General features: G+C 33.4%; 1 pseudogene; it reads right to left on the bottom strand.

Annotated features, from left to right (window-relative positions):
* Positions 1-1,228: 1,228 nt before the first annotated feature.
* On the bottom strand, positions 1,229-14,656 carry LOC138306181 (uncharacterized; annotated as a pseudogene).
* Positions 14,657-16,079: the final 1,423 nt, after the last annotated feature.

Raw genomic sequence — 16,079 nt, 5'->3', positions numbered from 1 at the left:
GGCAAAGTGAAGTATATGACGGTATAACTAACATCCAAAATGTGACCATTATATATATATGACGTCACAAATGTTGGCGTGGTGACGTAAACTGATCACTGTCAAAATGGCTGTCATCTGGATTAAATAGTCGTTGATAATAGGTTTTCCTGGTGTAGCTTAAACAATGTTAATGTAGAAAACCTAAAATGTGTTGATAATGTAAATATAAGCATTAAACTATCTGCCTATATCATCTATGGTCTATATAGAAGTAAGAGCTTTGCAGACAATCTCCATAATGCGCGCTAGCGTCATATTCACGTTCAGAGCGAGGTATTCCTATTGTCATTGCCCATCCACCTGAACGGAGCTTGTTTCGGAAAAAATGACAATGGGATCCGATTGTGCCTGGAAATATACCCCTTGTACTAGAATTTGACTGTTTAAATCAATTAATGTCATATTAAAAGTGATGATGATTTAAGGACTTGCTCCCCTGAATGAGATGTGGTGATTGTTTTCGGAGACTCTGGATTATTCATGATGTAACCTAGAGAGCTCTCACTTTTATAGTGCTATTTCACTGGAAGCAGGAACAAAAACTACCACTTTTCATATTTACCAATTTCGTATTACATAGGAATCTTTTTTTTCTTGTGTTGTTCAGAAGGTTACGCGCTGTTGCGATCTTTTTCTGATTGGTACGGACCGTATCTTCGATGTAGGTCACGTGGTGTGACTCGGGTTTCCGATATTACCTGAACATATTAAACATGACGTTTATCTGTTACTGTTTTCAAAATGTATGATATTTTGTCAAACATTTCCCTCTATATGTGTGTATACATTTTATGGATCTAAAGAATCATATATATACATACATGAATTCATATTCACACATTGTGTGTTTGTTAGAGTGAAATTAACATGAAATTAATTACATGTAACACTTGCAAAATATATACTGTAGTATGGCTTTATTGCAATTTTTCGATGACTTCCATAAATCCCCTGAAATTCGTGTCATGTTTCAAACATTATAAAAAAGACCATTATTTTCTTTTTTTATTTATTCATTTATTTATTCGAAAGTAAAAACCATACCATATACAGACTCTATCTAAATGTGATATATAATATTTCCGAAAGAGAAGTAGTTAAAAAGTATGGCTTCAAAATAAAATTTCAAACTCGTTCAGAAAGATTAAAAAAAGAAACAAAAAGGAAAAAAAAGATCACAAAATGATTTTATTTTCGATAATAATATTTATTTGAAAATATATTGCCACACTTAAGGACCACTTGGACCATGTTCCAGAATATCCACGTATCGCGTATCTTCACCCTCTGAGTTTTTGGCCTTACAAGCGTAATGGCCGTAGTTGTTATCGTTCACGCTGTCGATGTAAATTTCTGATCCATTGTTTCCTACCCGAACATTTGTTGGCTTTATATTACCAAGCGCCTGTGTAAATAATACCAAAATTACCAAACGCCTGTGAAAAGTAATTAGTATTGAATACTGAGACGAGTAAGACACATATGCATTTATTATGAACAAAAACACACACACAAAATCGACACAGATATCAGATCATTAATGCTTTCCATTGCTACATTTTTTTGCGTTATAATGACTTTTTAATTGTTTATTTACTTTTTTTTCGAAATTTTTAAAACTACTGAGATTGAATTTCCCTGTTTTTAGTATATAAAAACAACTCAAAATTACTGGTTGTATTAGGAAGAATTGCCAAAAAGTTTATTGGTTTGCATATATGCTATTCACGGGTACAATTTATACATAGACATCGGAAATGCTTAACTTCACACAGAAGGAAATTATGTTCAAAGCAATTAGCAAAAAACAACAACAACAAGCTAAAAAAAAAGAAAAAACGCAAAACAAACAAAAAAGCAACAACATAAATAACAAAAAAACCCAAACAAACCGAAAACAAAACAATATGAATAACAAAAATAAACCAACAAAAAAAAACCAACAAAAAAAAACCCAATGAAACTAAAAAGTTACAGCCGAAGTGTCGAAATACACATCATTCAATACATGTAATGCGGAGGGAGACAGAAAGTCTCAACCATTGGTGGTTGGGTGAGTAACAGATGACGTCATTTTAAGGACTGACTCCCATGTCTTCAATATGCTGTGTGTGTGGATGTCGGAATGTTTTGGGAGACTTCGGTATTCGTGTTGTCTCTTTGGGTATAACATAATGGATCTTTTGCCCTTGGTTTCAGTTAATGAAATGTAACTTAGAGTGAAACTAGTAACATATGATGTTGTTTAAAGGACTGACTCCCCTGTCAATGTGTGGGGATATTTTTGGAGGCTGCGGTATGTTCGTGTTGTCTCTTTGCTTTAATATGTAATTATGGGTCTTTTGCTCTTTATAGCGTTTTAGTTAATGAAGTGTCAATGTGCATGAAGCTGTGTTTCTCCGACAGTCAGCTCTAGTGCGATAACACTGGAATGTAAGATATACGTCTGTTAAGTTGTTCTACCATATCGAAGCACAAAAATGTGCTTTGCAGTTCTGCTTTTACAGAATACATTCAGGGGAGCTGCGATGACGAGTAGATTAAAAATAGCAAATGACAAGAGATAAAATGACACATGAAAAAATGAAAAAATGACGAAATGACAATGATAAATAAAAACAAAGACAAATGACAAAAGACATTATGAAAAATGACAAAAGATAAAATTACAAATGACAAAATGACAATGATGAGATGACAAAAATCAGAATGAGAAATGACAAATAGGCAAAATGGCAAAAAAGACAAAGTGACATATGATAAAAAGACAAATGACAAAAAATTACAAATAACAGATATTCATCTTACGTAAAAATTCCAGGTAATAGTCGGTTTTGGGTTACCATTAGCCCTACAGATGAGATGTTGGTAACTCCCTTTCTTTACGTCGTGTGGTCTGGTCACAAACGTTATAACTGGCTTTGACACTACGACAAGAAGTAAGAATAAAGGTAGCATTAGAGACAGTCTGTGTCTGAGATAGTCCAGGGATGTAGAGTTCGTAAGTGATTGGAACCCCTGGAGTATCGAGGATTGTGCAACGCATCCTTGTCCTCACAATGTTTCATCTAACAACACCCCATTGTGAGTCACGTACTGATGCCGCTGAAGCTGCATGGTACCGGATAAAAGTACTTGGACATGTCATATTTTAATTATACAATGTGTCTTCCATGTATTTTGACAAATGTTCAATTAATTATCCCAAGTTCGTTCCTTTCTAATGGCTTTGATTAAACTACGCGTGAACGTTGAAAACATTGCTTATTTCGTAAAAAATAATTGTAGAACAGGAGAAATATACACATATTTCATGCAAGTCATACAAGTTACAAACCATAAACTTCTGCCATTAAATGACAATAAATTGAAAAATTGTCAAATTATTAGAAAATGAATACATGTAGCAAAAAATATGAAGTGTCCAAGCACTACAAGTCGGTGTCTGTTCATGTACCTTTTCCGTCCAACGTCATCGGCTAAAAATGGCATATCATCGCAGCATGTATACTGTATTCCGTATTTGCATATTACAGAGTTATCTGCCCTTTGTATCGAGTATTACGTCATTATTTTGTGAACGCAATTCACGTCATTCATTAAGTATGACGTTATGCACGCAAACACATGACGTCTCCTACCAACAAAGGAGCTAACTTTGTAAAATGCAAAGACGAAATATAAGACTGAAATGACCTACAAACGATGGGTGAATTAGAAGAATTTGTATATCAGATCAGACTGCACTTTAAATTACAGTTATTGAATTTTTTCATTTAAAGATGCTCCATCGATAGAACGATATTCATCATTTGAACAATAATTGAAGTTTAATCATGTAAATATGTCTTACTAACACAAAAATATACAAAAATTATTTTATTTTGCTTTTGTTGCATGCACAATCAGTAACTCATTTCATAGAGGACATAGTGCCATGGAACATTTGTGAGATGCTTAAGTAAAATTAGAAGCTCAAACTTTTAATGATGATAATGGCGTAAAGAAAGTAACCGAAGAAATATACTTATTAGTCTGCTCTTGGTTTTGATAAAGAAAAATACCATTTGTCAACGGTGGAGTATCCTTAATACAATACTTTGAATAAGTGTTGTTGAATGATATTCTTATCTTTATGAAAAAAAAATTCCATTGAAATATATAATATTTGTATTAATCAAAGAATGGTTATTCATGACATTAATCAAAATAGAAAAGTGTAAGAGAAATAAATACAATACATGGAGCATGCGTGACAGGGCTGTGCGTGTGATGTGCTGGCGTCTGCGTGACAGGGCTGTGCGTGTGATGTGCTGGCGCATGCGTGACAGGGTTGTGCGTCTGATGTGCTGGCGCATGCGTGACAGGGTTGTGCGTGTGATGTGCTGGCGTCTGCGTGACAGGGCTGTGCGTGTGATGTGCTGGCGCATGCGTGACAGGGTTGTGCGTCTGATGTGCTGGCGCATGCGTGACAGGGTTGTGCGTCTGATGTGCTGGCGCATGCGTGACAGGGTTTTGCGTATGATGTGCTGGGGCATGCGACTGTGGCGATTGTGTTTGAGTCGGTGGATTTGTATGCGACGTGGCGATTGTGTTTGAGTCGGTGGATTTGTAGGAGCCGGCGTTTGTAGGATTGGGCCAATGGTTGGTGCTGCACACTCGGAGTTGCACAGTCGATCGTGGTTACAGCATGATGAACAAAGGTTACCCAACTGTCGCTTTCCTATTGCCGCTGCCAGAGCAGCGTTCGTCATCGCTAAAGATTTACACTCCTAATAAAATAAAATAATAAAATGCTTTCATATTCTTCAACAAATTTTTCAGAGCTTTTTCTCAATTAATTGTTTCAACTCGATCGCATGCAGTATTTAAAATCTGGGTCTAAAATTTCGTTCGCTTTTGACAGTTTGAATTCCAAAATTTTCGTTGACATTTTGAAAACGCGGATTTTTTTTATTTAGCGAAAATACTCCCCCATGAAATTTATCCACTATACTAACTACTGTAAACCAATTTTCTTTCGCGTGAAATTTTTTTCGCAAATTTCGCTATCCAAGTATTTTCGCGAATGTTTATCTCATCCAATTAATATTTACACCATTTTTATTGATGCGGATTTCAATTCAATTTTAAATCCGCGGATGTTAATATAATATTCGCGAACTTGTTCTGGAATAACTTGTTCTGGAATGGAAATCGCGAAATTTAGTAGCCGCGAAAGTAATTTAGTTTACAGTATTCGTAAGAGGTTCACTTACGGTAGAGTTCTCGCCACATCTACTTTCCCAGAGCAGCATACCTGACAGGTCATTCTGCTTCCTTCCAATGTAGCATTGCTGCAATTATAAACGTATCAATATACGTTTGTTTGCATTGTGTTACACTCCAATATCATTTAAGTATGTACTATGTTATGCCGGTAGAAGAAACCCGGAGTATTCGGAGAAAAAAACAACGACTTCGGTCAGTCCACGATAGAAACATAGAGGTGGAGCGCTATTAGTAAGATGTCGGGACATATTTAAAGATGTTCCACCGTTGACAATTGGTATTTTTTCACTATCAAAAACAGGAGCAGACGATTTAATATTTTAATTCAGTTACAAACGTTACTTACTTACATCTTTACCACCATTGAAAAGTTTGAGATTCTAATTTTTTTCGAGTTTAAAATATAAAGAATAATTAATTGCATCCCGAAAAAAATCCTTTATTGAATGAAGTGCTGATTGCGCATGCACCAATGGCAAAATAAATTATTTTATCTTTTTTGTTAATTAGACAAATATATACATGATTAAACAACAATTATTGTTCAAATGATGAATGTCATTTATGCTCTGTTGGCGGTGGATCATCTTTAACACTTTGGCTGTGCGGCCTCTCAAAGCCCCCTAAAAGTGTAGCATTGTTGAAATTGTAAATACATACACTACCGTGTATTCGTCATTACCTTTTATGTCGCTGTTCAAGCAACAGGTTAGTAATCCTATAAGAGGTCGGGGAAAATGTTCAAAACATTCTGAATAAAATTCAATTCGATAATTATTACGTATATTGTGATCATATTGAAATCATTCCTCATTCTTAGTAGTATCCCAATGAAGTGATAGGAATAATTTAACGTCCTATAAATAGCCTTGGTGATTAAAGGGTTGTAGGTGGAAGAAAGCCAGACGTACACGGTCCGTACATTACAACTGCCCAACATGAGATTCTAGCTCGCGATCAAGAGGCTTGTGGTAACAAGGTAAGACATCTTAACCACTCCTCCATCCCCCACTATACAGACAAAATTATTCACATGAACTTCACGCGAAAATTTCACATTAATTTTACGTGAACCGAGGCAAAGAAGTGAATTACACGTGAAAATGTTTACAAGAAAATCACGTGAATTTCAAAAAACTTTTACGTGAAGATAAAAATCACGTGAATTTAACGTGAAAGGGCCTTTACGTGAAATACTAACCATGAATACAGCACATTCCCCAACAGCAGACAAACCAGCCGTCCAATGAAAGACTACCATGATTTACATCTTACTATAAGAGGCAAGGTAATTAAAGAACACACCCGGATAAGAAAACTGGATTGGTCGTATATACACCAACCTACCTACGGCCAGTGCTTAACATTTGTTGTTGTTTTTTTCAAACAATGCGTCAATTTTACATTCATCACAGAATCATAGGATATGAATATATATAAAGTTATCTCCCCTGCACATCCTTTACTCTACCATTCTTTCATTCATCAGTATAATTACATTGTTTGTTTACTCAGTACATTACTTCATCGATCAAGGTGATCGATTTGGATGGTTAGTGGCATTGTTTCCGAATAAGGTGATCTCATGTTACTATATTTAGGTGAGATGTTCTCATGTTACTATATTTAGGTAAGATGTTCTCATGTTACTATATTTAGGTAAGATGTTCTCTTGTTACTATATTTAAGTAACGTGTTCTCTCGTTACTATATTTAGGTAAGATGTTCTCTCGTTACTATATTTAAGTAACGTGTTCTCTTGTTACTATATTTAAGTAACGTGTTCTCTTGTTACTATATTTAGGTAAGATGTTCTCTCGTTACTATATTTAGGTAAGATGTTCTCATGTTACTATATTTAGGTAAGATGTTCTCATGTTACTATATTTAGGTAAGATGTTCTCTCGTTACTATATTTAGGTAAGATGTTCTCTCGTTACTATATTTAGGTAAGATGTTCTCATGTTACTATATTTAGGTAAGATGATCTCATGTTACTATATTTAGGTAAGATGTTCTCTCGTTACTATATTTAGGTAAGATGTTCTCATGTTACTATATTTAAGTAAGATGTTCTCTCGTTACTATATTTAAGTAAGATGTTCTCTCGTTACTATATTTAAGTAACGTGTTCTCTTGTTACTATATTTAGGTAAGATGTTCTCTCGTTACTATATTTAGGTAAGATGTTCTCATGTTACTATATTTAGGTAAGATGTTCTCTCGTTACTATATTTAAGCAACGTGTTCTCTCGTTACTATATTTAAGTAAGATGTTCTCTCGTTACTATATTTAAGTAACGTGTTCTCTTGTTACTATATTTAGGTAAGATGTTCTCATGTTACTATATTTAGGTAAGATGTTCTCTCGTTACTATATTTAGGTAAGATGTTCTCTTGTTACTATATTTAAGTAAGATGTTCTCATGTTACTATATTTAGGTAAGATGTTCTCTCGTTACTATATTTAAGTAACGTGTTCTCTCGTTACTATATTTAAGTAAGATGTTCTCTCGTTACTATATTTAAGTAACGTGTTCTCTCGTTACTATATTTAGGTAAGATGTTCTCATGTTACTATATTTAAGTAAGATGTTCTCTCGTTACTATATTTAAGTAACGTGTTCTCTTGTTACTATATTTAGGTAAGATGTTCTCTCGTTACTATATTTAAGTAAGATGTTCTCTCGTTACTATATTTAAGTAACGTGTTCTCTTGTTACTATATTTAGGTAAGATGTTCTCTCGTTACTATATTTAGGTAAGATGTTCTCATGTTACTATATTTAGGTAAGATGTTCTCTCGTTACTATATTTAAGCAACGTGTTCTCTCGTTACTATATTTAAGTAAGATGTTCTCTCGTTACTATATTTAAGTAACGTGTTCTCTTGTTACTATATTTAGGTAAGATGTTCTCATGTTACTATATTTAGGTAAGATGTTCTCTCGTTACTATATTTAGGTAAGATGTTCTCTTGTTACTATATTTAAGTAAGATGTTCTCATGTTACTATATTTAGGTAAGATGTTCTCATGTTACTATATTTAGGTAAGATGTTCTCTCGTTACTATATTTAAGTAACGTGTTCTCTTGTTACTATATTTAAGTAAGATGTTCTCTCGTTACTATATTTAAGTAAGATGTTCTCTCGTTACTATATTTAAGTAACGTGTTCTCTCGTTACTATATTTAAGTAAGATGTTCTCTCGTTACTATATTTAAGTAAGATGTTCTCTCGTTACTATATTTAAGTAACGTGTTCTCTTGTTACTATATTTAAGTAAGATGTTCTCTCGTTACTATATTTAGGTAAGATGTTCTCTCGTTACTTATATTGAAGTTTCTCTGTACTATATTTAGTAAGATGTTCTCTCGTTACTATATTTAAGTAACGTGTTCTCTTGTTACTATATTTAGGTAAGATGTTCTCTCGTTACTATATTTAGGTAAGATGTTCTCATGTTACTATATTTAGGTAAGATGTTCTCTCGTTACTATATTTAAGTAACGTGTTCTCTTGTTACTATATTTAGGTAAGATGTTCTCTCGTTACTATATTTAGGTAAGATGTTCTCTCGTTACTATATTTAGGTAAGATGTTCTCTTGTTACTATATTTAAGTAAGATGTTCTCATGTTACTATATTGTTTAGGTAAGATGTTCTCTCGTTACTATATTTAAGGTAAGTGTTCTCTCGTTACTATATTTAAGTAAGATGTTCTCTCGTTACTATATTTAAGTAACGTGTTCCCTTGTTACTATATTTAGGTAAGATGTTCTCATGTTACTATATTTAGGTAAGATGTTCTCATGTTACTATATTTAAGTTAGATGTTCTCTCGTTACTATATTTAAGTAACGTGTTCTCTCGTTACTATATTTAGGTAAGATGTTCTCATGTTACTATATTTAGGTAAGATGTTCTCTCGTTACTATATTTAAGTAACGTGTTCTCTTGTTACTATATTTAGGTAAGATGTTCTCTCGTTACTATATTTAGGTAAGATGTTCTCTCGTTACTATATTTAAGTAAGATGTTCTCTCGTTACTATATTTAAGTAAGATGTTCTCTCGTTACTATATTTAAGTAACGTGTTCTCTCGTTACTATATTTAAGTAAGATGTTCTCTCGTTACTATATTTAAGTAAGATGTTCTCTCGTTACTATATTTAAGTAACGTGTTCTCTCGTTACTATATTTAAGTAAGATGTTCTCATGTTACTATATTTAGGTAAGATGTTCTCTCGTTACTATATTTAAGTAACGTGTTCTCTCGTTACTATATTTAAGTAAGATGTTCTCTCGTTACTATATTTAAGTAAGATGTTCTCTCGTTACTATATTTAAGTAACGTGTTCTCTCGTTACTATATTTAAGTAACGTGTTCTCTCGTTACTATATTTAGGTAAGATGTTCTCTCGTTACTATATTTAAGTAACGTGTTCTCTCGTTACTATATTTAAGTAACGTGTTCTCTCGTTACTATATTTAAGTAAGATGTTCTCATGTTACTTTATTTAGGTACTTACGTTATCTACACCACACAGTTTTATCCGGTCACATTTATCTGGTTGTTCCATCTGTTCACAGTTATAACAGATCAAAGCTCCGTAGGTGTTGAGTGCTAACAACCAAAATATAAATGGCATGTATCAATGGAATTACTTTGGAAATTTAGTGAAATAGTGAACCAGAGAGGCGGTTATTTCCAGGAGGAGTTGTTTGTTTATATACAACTACAGTGTACATTGTTTGACCCGCGAAATATACGAAAGGACGTAATTTATATATACAATATCCCGATCACCAAATAAAATGAAATACGCTTTAACTTGCTATAATGGACACCTGTTTTTTGAAAAGATATTTTTCGTTGTCCTTTTTGTGTTTTTTGTGTGTGGATAATTTTGACTATGTTTTTCTTTTTATTAAAATCGGGAAAAGTTGTACCCGCAAAAATAACAAAACCTTTACCCGTAAAATAGTAATCTAAACAGTATTTCTAGTATAAGATTATGACCGCACTTACTGTTTCATCTGATATCGCACAAATTTGCCATGAAATAATTAAGGTGTGGATATAACGAAAGTGAAAGAAACTCCTGGAATATCGAGGGTGGCTGTACGAATGCTCAATGACTATTAATGCAAGAGGCATATACAGTAAAATAACATCTACAAACTATACTGACGACGAACACAAGCCAAAGGCCTGACCGTGTCTATAGAACACGGCAAGTAAGATTGCAAATAACTTCATCAAAGGATGTATAGTTGGAAGTTATATATGCAATATTTTCGCGATTTCTATTAATTCGCAAAATTTCATCAGGGGTTTTAATTAGTTTAACGTCCTAATGACAGCCAGGGTTAGTGAGGTTTGTTGACGGAAGGAAACCGGAGTAAACGGAAAAAAACCAACGGTCAGCGGTCAGCACCTTGAAACTGCCAAACATAGGATTCGAAATCGCGACACAGTGGTTGAGGATTTGTGGTTAGATATCGTGACATCTTAACCACTCCGCTACCTCCGCTTCGAAAAGTTTAATCATAAAAATTAGCAGATGTACACTAAGGAGAAATAAAAATAGTTGATTTGTACTTACTTTTAGAGTTACAGTGACCGTCAATTGTATTGCACATCTTTGTACTATTACAACACGATTTACATAATGTAATCCTGTTGTCCAGACTCTTTGTTTCTTTCGTCAGGTTCAGAGTGGATTCCTGGGATCGTTTACCAATTCCATGGCATCGCTGCAACATCATATATTATTAATATTCAAAGATGCTTAACCGTCGACGAATGGTATTTTTTTCTATCAAAAACAGTTATAGCAGATGAAACAGTTCTTTTCTTCAGGTACAAAAGCTATTTACAACATTATCACTATTGAAAAGTTTGAGCTTTTTATTTTTATTCAAGATGAAAAGTATAAAATAATTAATTGCGTCCCGACACAAATCAACGATATTATGCCATAAAGAAAAATAAGCACTGATTTCGCATACACCACTAGCAAAATATTTCTTTTTTGTTAATTAGACACATGTATACACGATTAAACATCAGATATTGTGGAAATAATGGGTATCGTTAAGCTCTGTCGGTAGCGGATCATCTTTAAAGGGACAATTCGATCTAAGAGTACATTAAAACTTGCACATATTTCGGAAACAAACCAGTTCTAATAGAAATTAGATCTGTTGATTTTACTGTGATATGCCAGAAAAGTCCACTGTAGTCAATTGTATGTGAAATGTTCAATCGCCATTACACATAGCCTTGTATGCCGAACCCTGACCCTTGCCTGTGTAATAAAGAATTTTTTGTCTAGAACTACTCAAAATGCTCTTACAACTGTGTTAACATTATTAGATGCATGTTCTTGTCTAAAAATAATTTCATCAACTCCTCAGTAGTTATGTATTGCATTTGTTAAACGTGCGTGACTTTGACTCGGGTAAGGATACAGCGTACATGTTGTACCTGCTTAATCGATTGATCAACGATTTGGAATTTCAATGTTATTGATCAAAATACTTAGCAATGTTGTGGAATTTGTCACTATTTCTTGTCATATGTTTCATAAGGAATGTAGAACAATACATTTATGTCATATTTTGCTTCGTGGTTATGTAACGAAATAGCCTCACTGAATTGTCCCTTTAATATACTGTAGATCAACGTTTTAGCGTCGACTCCACTTCGCATTCTCAATATTTACTTTTGTTTGCTAGCAACCATTTCGTAGCAACTTTATTTCGGGATTAAGAGTCATTTGCTTCTACTTTACCTCGGATTTGCGGTATATCATAGCTTGCGAAATATGGAAAATTTCATCGCACGCAAAAATGTGTTGCTTTGAAATAATATTGAACGTATGAGCATACTCACAAAAGACGATTCACACCCGATGTCGTACCGCTTGAGGCCAGCTGGAGTTAGGTACTCGTGTATCAGACATTCCTGTAACAAAATGACGAAAATCAAATCATAAGCATCAAATGCTCTCAACGTGCCTTAAAGACCACCTCTGTATAAAGATCGCCTCTTTAATAAGAAAACTTTCTCAGGTCCAAAGCAACCATCTCTACATGAAGACCACCTCTGTATGAAGACCACCTCTGTATAAAGACCACCTTTGTATAAAGATCACCTGTTTGATGAGACCACTTTCTCAGGGTCCTAAGCGATCATCCTTGCATAAAGATCGTTTGCGTAATAAGACAATTTTCTCAGGATCCTAAGCGACCACCTCTGTAATATGATCAAAAGATCACATGTTTGATTAGGTCTCTTTCTTAGGTCACCTCTGTATAAAGATGATCACCTATTTGATGAGACCACTTTCTCAGGATCATTACCGACCACCTTTGTATAAATATCATTATGTGTATAACGACCACGTACTATACAGACATTCTTGTCTTTGTCGTTTGGGTGGTCTTCAGAGATTTCATAATCACATGATTAGGGAAATTTTCGTTTCTCAATTACTGCAATTGTAATTTGTAATTGGATCTTCACTAAACATAGCAAGTAAGCATAGAATGGAGTTCTTAAGATTCTTATAAAAGTTTGTAAAATTTGTATTACTAGAAATTATCTTATCTTGATTTGAAAATTGTCGTTAAACTGTGATTAAGCTAATCAGTCTTTGAACAACCAGACCCAAAATACTGTAATAAAGATCTACGATTATCGAATGTTTTGAACATTACACATTGCCCTGATGGTTTTTTTCATTTCTCTGATTAACAAAATGTTCAATGTGTGTGTATATGTTATAATTATTTTTTTGTTCATATTAGGTAAGAATTTAATAATTTGTTTTAGTAATTGGTCTGTAAAATTAACTAATTTACATAGTTACTGATTGTGTTAACCTAAAGGGTTGCTGAGGTGTAATATGGTCATTTTTCTTATTATCAAAATCAACAAACTATTTGTATGGTATGTTGGTTAAAATCAATTGCCCTATCATATAAGTATACAAAGAACTAACAGTTATGTATGAACAATTACAACTGAATATCTCATCTAACAATTGTTTGTATTAACCATTTTACGCAGTTTTACACATTTGTATACAAATTTATATGACATGTAATGAAAGACATAGGATCCGTCACGACAATGTGAGTGAAAGGAATTAACTGTGTTCTATGGTTGGTCAGGAACATTTAAGGTTGTATGGGTGAGATGCGTGTGTATGTTTGGAAGACTGCAGTATGTTCCTAATGTGCCTCTTTGGAATAGTGGAACGTTTATCCTTTCATGGTTCTATTTCACTAACGCATACTGCAAATGAGACAAATTCAGCCCAACTTGCCTCATGATCGCCACACTCGGTTACTACATTACAATCGCTTGGCTCCACAATTAGACTGCATGACCCACATATTTGTCCGGCATCTGTAAAGATATTTTGTTGTCAAATTAACGACACACATGTTCTCGAATCGTACGTATGGTCGCAGTTGAAATATTTTGCTTAATCACTTTTCTAACTTTTAACTTTCAAACTATTTGTGATATGATAATTTTACTGCTAAACAATTACAATCTTCTCATTTAGAAAAAAAAAATGTGAATATGTTCCCATACAAAATGTATAGATTTCATGAATGCGATAAATGATTAATTTGATTACACCACGAATTTGTCTTTCCACTTCCACTGTGATTTTCTTCTATAATAAATCATCAACATTATGATATCATATTGTTATATTATAAGAGCATAGTTAACTCTAACGGTCAAGCTTTATATATAACCAAACACATAGTGCTGTAAATGTTGAAAGTAAAAGCGAAAGAATAGGTGATAAAACTTACCGGAAAGGCCAACAACAACGGCCAGGCAACACAGGACGAGTCTGAAATACAAAAAAGAACGAGGAAAATAATTTGATTTCGTTTAATATCATTTTTTCGTATAAAAGTTTCACGTATGTCATATAGAAAGCATCTTAAATGAAGTTCGGTCTGTACAAAATGGACTTTCTTTGGTTGTTCAGAACTTTATATAATAATTATGTGGGTTAAAATATTGGTGGTTAGCTTGTGATGAAATGCTTTGAATAAAGTATAAAACAATTGTTGTTTTAATATTTGCTGTTCATAAGCAACCACGTAAAAAAAATCTACACAACGAAAAAATTACGTTTCTACAGTATATGGTGTAAATAAAGAAAGTTTGGTATCGAAATATTTTACAAAGGAATCCTACCTGAGACTAGACGGAGACTCCATTGTCGATAGCAATCTTTAAGCAGTGGCCAAGGCATGATAACGGGACACGGACGATACTATGATCATTTGCACCGTGTTGAACCAGATAGATAAGGAATAGCACTCAGTAGTTTTGGCACTGAATACAGCTATAACCTTTACATAATCATTTTACATATCATTTTCTCTTTAAAAAATGTTGTTTGCTCTCCAACATTCATCACATAATTATTCGTTTACAAAGCTTTTCCATGTGTTCATTTTACAATGTAATAAAATGTTTCTTTGCTTTCCAGTTATGACCCTCACGTTTACGTAATTATTTGTAAAGTTTTATTCATTTTATGAAACATTTCTTATATATGATTCCCTCCGAGTGTTCACTTTATAATGAAACAAAATGTTGTTTGCTCTCCTTCATTCTAAATTTGAAGTCATTTTTTCAATAAATGACAGACTAATACATTGTATAACGTATTTCCAATACAAAGCGTTCACTTTACATTTTGGAAATTAGTTTGGATCTTTTATTCTTGCTCGCGAAGATTCACAAAAAAGTTTCTTGGACTCGTTTCCAAAATTCGGATAGAAAGTTAACAGTTTAAGATACTTTTAACACATAAAATCAAATACTTTTAATTAACAAATTCTAATGTCAAGATGGGGCAAATATTCAACGAAATGAATTTCAACAAGAACAAACTATTGTGACCATATCATTCCACTGATAATATATGCAAATATATGTGAGAAATCATCAGATACTGAGCAAGTTATTAGATATTATAAGATATTTTCACGGTACTACAGCTAATAATATAATGGTGTCATGGAAACATCTTAAGTATTCCGTATTGTAGTACCATATGCCGAAATTCTTCCTTTCTATCCATGATGTACGTAAATGTTAAATTTAGTCTATATAAGAAACAAACGGATTATAGTTGCGCTCAGGGATAGGTTACAATTTTAATTCGTTTTGAGGAAATTAATAAAAAAAAACCGCTGGGATCATCAAATTTAAAGTAGGTCAGTAAACTCTCGGTGCAAATTATGCGTTCTATGTTCAGAGATAACACTTTGTTAACTCAACAGGCAAGTGCAAGTTACGACTTCTGGATAATGACAAGACGTAGTTTTGAAAAGGACATGGGCACTTAAATATACTTACTGTTAGTGATACCACAATACTATAGTACATTACTTAACGTACTAGCATTAGGTCGGCTATTTATTCTCTTTGTACTCCGAATTTATTCAGCAATCAAATCCTTAACATATCCTTAAATATCTTCTCTTGTGAGGTTTTAGTCTCGCTGAAGTCTCGTTTCAACCTTGATCAAAGAGGTTTATTATTTTTAAGCGATAGTTAATTTATTTATAGTAAGTTGTCATATGAAAAGGATGGCAAACTTCTGCTGTAGGTAGAATTTTAAGGATGAGAGTGAAGAAAAAATATCCAGATGAACCCCACTTTTAAAATGCCTATTTCTTTTGCTTTGGATATTGGTAAAAACATCCCCTT

This window comes from Argopecten irradians, chromosome 13 (assembly GCF_041381155.1).
Source record: "Argopecten irradians isolate NY chromosome 13, Ai_NY, whole genome shotgun sequence".
Classification (NCBI taxonomy): Eukaryota; Metazoa; Mollusca; class Bivalvia; order Pectinida; family Pectinidae; genus Argopecten; species Argopecten irradians.
The sequence above is the reverse complement of the archived record's forward strand: the minus strand, read 5'-3'. Positions and strand labels throughout refer to the sequence as shown.